We start from the raw sequence: 4,035 nt of genomic DNA on the forward strand, positions 1-4,035 counted from the left end.
TTTTGGTTTTTCTCCAGTACCGGGAACCGAACTCACGACCTTGCGCTTGCCAGGCAGGCGCTTTGCCGCTGAGCTAAATCCCCAGCCCCTGTAATATATGTTTTAAAATTAAAACACACACTGTATTTTTGATCACCTCATATTTTTGCTTCATAAGCAAATAAATTTTATATCAATTAGCACATAGCAGGGTGAGCTTAATTTCTGCAAAGGGCAAGTAGTAAAAGTGTTCGTCTTTACAAGTCACCCAACCTCTCTCAGACCAACTCAGCTCCGCCCCTGTGAGGAAAAAGCAGCTAAAGACACCAGTACATGACAGGGCATTCTGCATTCCAATAAAACTTTATTGACAAACACAGGCAGTGGGCCAACGTCAGTTCACAGGCCATAATTTGCCAACCTATACATTAAAGCTTCCCTATGCAAAACAAGAGGTCAAAATACATTAGTGCCTCCAAGTCTTCATTGACAGCACAAGACAGGAAAGAACAAGGTTACGGAGATTTTAGTCAGCCCCTGGTGCTCTGTGCACAATAATTGCCTGGAAAGACAACAGAAACCCTTGTGAAGTCCAACCAGCATATCCTGTTTGCTGAAGAAGGCAGCCTGAAGGCACAGTGTTTACAGCAGAGCAAAGCAGAGGAGAGATCGTCCCAGGATGACAAGATGCCCTGGCGGACAGGAAGGAAGCGACACACAGACAGCATGTGCTCTTCCATGCTGCGTGACACCGGGAACCCAAGTATAAATGCTGCTCAGGGAGGGCGGGAGGCCGCAGACATCGCCACCTCCTCCCAGCCACAGCCACAGCCACCCGAGCCAGCATGTGCCACACCAGCTGCTCCTCGGGCTGTCAGCCTGCCTGCTGTGTGTTCAGCCCCTGCCAGGCTGCCTGCTGCGTGCCTGTGAGCTGCAGGCCTGCTGTGTGTGTGCCTGTGAGATGCCAGGAGGCCTGCTCTATGCCCGTGAGCTGCAGGCCCATTGTGAGGCCCCCTCCGGCCAGTCCTCTGTGTGCCTCCCTGTGAGCTGCAGGCCTGCTGGGTATGTGGCTTCCTCCTGCCAGTCCTCGGGCTGTTGCCAGCCCTCCTGCCCGACCCCCCTGTAACCCTTTCTCCTGCTGCACGTCCTCCTGCTGCTGACCTCAGGTCTCTAAGCCAGCTGCCCAGGAAGAGGGGACACTCCGGTCCCTTTCCAGAACCAGGGCCCTGTGACCCAGGACTTGCCTGGAGGCAGATGGGAGGCCTGCTCAGCCTGCAGGTAGCAGGATGATGATTGGGAGTCCCTCCCTGTGCCCATCTCCTGGCTCTCAAAGTCTTCACTAACCCCGTGGGAGCCCAATAAATCAGCACTCCCCACGCAGCTCAGCTCTGTCTTTACCTCATGTTGTTCTGAAGTTCTCTCCACAAAGGTCCAGCCATCAGGGTCAGCAGCCCCTCCTGGAGCAGCCCTTTCACCCTGCCACCGCCCACTCCACTGTCCCACACTGCTTCCTGACACCTGCCTGGGTGGGGGATGGGCTGGGGGACAGGCCTAAACCCACGGCTGTGCCATGCCACTGCGACATGGTGGGCAGGGCCCACTGCCCCTCATAGGCCCTCCCCAAGCTCTCAGCTATTGGTGGTGGGGAGCAGCATGGGTCGGCCTGAGACTGTTGGGGGGCTGAGAGCACCCCAAGGAATGGCCTGGCAGAAGAGACATCCCACTTCCAGGGGAGACAGTGTCACATCCATATCCACTGTGCATGTGTGACGTCTGACAGCCAGTCAACAACTGTATCCATATGCAAACTGGCAAGGAAAAAAGAATCTATCATCAAGAGACAAAGCAACCTGCAAAACTGGGTTTAAAAATGGCCCAGGTATTGGAGATAATGCACGTAATATTTAAAACACCCATGATTCGTCCATTTAAAAAATTATATGATTGTGAATAGACAGAGGATTTCAACATGGATGTGAACTAGGGCAGTCGAATGGATAAGGCAGAAATCAAAATACAGCAGTGAAGATAAAAGCCTTCTCACGGGGCATGGTCACGCACACCTGTAATCCCAGCACTTGGGAGACTGAAGCAGGAGGATCATTGTGAGTTTGAGGCCAGCCTGGGCTACAAAGTGAGTTCAAGACCAAAGTGAGTTCAAGATTTTTTTAAAAAGCCCCCAGAGGGTTCACTGGTATATTTGTTACAGTCAAGAGTAGAGCCAGTGAACTTGAAGATAGAGAAATAGAAACTGTCAAATGATTAGCTAAATCTTGGAAGCGGCTGATATGCCCATCAACAGACGAATGGGTAAGAAAAGTGCTGTTTACACAGCGGAGTACTACTCTGCCATAAAGGAGGGCACGCTTGAGCTGTTGGTGGGTAAATGGGTGCACTCTGAGGCCACAATGCTAAATGAAGTAAATCAGACCCACGAGCTTAGATATCACGTGGTCTCCCTTATATGAGAAACCCAAAGTGCAAATAAAAAGCAATAAAAGGTAGATCATAGGAAGTAGGGGGTAGAGCTGTTGCAAAAGGGGACCCAGGGATGGAGAGGGAGAGGGGAGATAAGAATGAGGGTGTGTTGTGTCCACGTACCGACTGCCCACGAGGAATGCCATCACTGTGTGCTGCACACGTGGACAGAGAGGAAGCAGGGGAGGAGAGGAGCTGGAACAAGCATGCCCGCAGCTCTGGGAGCATGGTCAGCCTGTGCGCCCGTCACTGGGCCGGGACGGGAGAGAAAGGGAAAGAGAAGAGGCTTCTGGAGGGGCAGCGGCTGAGACCACCTCTGAAAATGATGGAACTCGTGAAACCCCAGACTAGATAACATCGACCCCCAGAAGACAATCACCGAGCACATCCCGGTCCGCCTGCGGCTGTGGGAACTGAAGGTGCGGAGGGCGCGTCGGGGCGTGCTGCACTCCACACAGAGACAGCGGTGAGGGTCAGCCAGGCTTCTTGGGAAAAGCCACAGGGTCCTGAGACACCTGTGAAATACCAAAGGAAAGACCTGCCGGCCCTGTGAAACCAAGGCCTTTCTAAAGTGACGGAGACGGATACTTTTTCCGATAAACAAGAACAGAGAGACTTCATGACACAGAAGTGCGCTGCAAGAAGTACCCAAGAAACTTCTGTAAGCCAAGGACTTGATGTTGAGAAAACTCTGGGCCATACAAGGAGAGCAGAGCTCTTGGGAGTGCTTGAAAGAGAAGAGGAGCTTCTAAGACAGGGCTAGATGACTGACCGCTGAAGGTGTATTCCTGAAGACAAGGCTAAGCAGGTTCAAAAAGATGGAGAATTGGAAAACCAAACACAGAGATGAAAGGGAGTCATCAAAAGCACTAAACCAAAAAGAGCCATACAAAAAAAGAGGGTTATTGCATACCACCAAGGGAGTCAGTTCACCAAGAAAACTTATCTGGGTGGGGGGATGGGGCTGGGGGACAGGCCTGCACCCAAGGCTGTGCCACGCCCCTGCAACAGGGTGGGCAGGGCCTGCTGTCTCTCATAGTCCCTCCCCAAACACTCAGCTAACTGTGGTGGGGAGCAGAAGTGTCCAGCAAGGGTTGGCCTGAGACTATTGAGGGGCTGAGAGCACCCCAAGGAATGGCCTGGCAGAAGAGACATCCCACTTCCAGGGGAGACAGTGTCATGTCCATGTCCATTGTGCATATGAAGAAAACTTAACAGTCTAAGTGTGTAAGCACCTCACAACGAAGTTCTAAAACACATAGTTTTTAACTCATAGACTAGAAAAAAAAAAAAACAGAAAATCACCTTCATCATTGGATTTCACCTTCAACAGCACAAACAGAGAGAGTCAGTGTGGACACAGAAGACTTGAACAGTACTCTCGACCACCTGACTTGGCTGATACTTAGCAAGCACTCCCCAACAGGAATAGCACCCACACTCTTCAGGAGCACAGGGACACCCCTTGTGAGACTGCGTTCTTCATTGTAAAGCAAACCTTAACAAACTTAAAGAGATTCGATAATATGTGTTCGCTGCTGACAATGAAGCTGAATTAACTACTAATACCAAAAGCAT

General features: G+C 51.3%; 1 pseudogene; it reads left to right on the forward strand.

The window, feature by feature from the left end:
• The first annotated feature begins 824 nt into the window (after nt 1-824).
• On the forward strand, nt 825-1,139 carry LOC102007193 (annotated as a pseudogene).
• Nucleotides 1,140-4,035: the final 2,896 nt, after the last annotated feature.

The sequence above is a fragment of the Chinchilla lanigera genome, unplaced genomic scaffold (assembly GCF_000276665.1).
Source record: "Chinchilla lanigera isolate Chin_1 unplaced genomic scaffold, ChiLan1.0 scaffold00006, whole genome shotgun sequence".
Classification (NCBI taxonomy): Eukaryota; Metazoa; Chordata; class Mammalia; order Rodentia; family Chinchillidae; genus Chinchilla; species Chinchilla lanigera.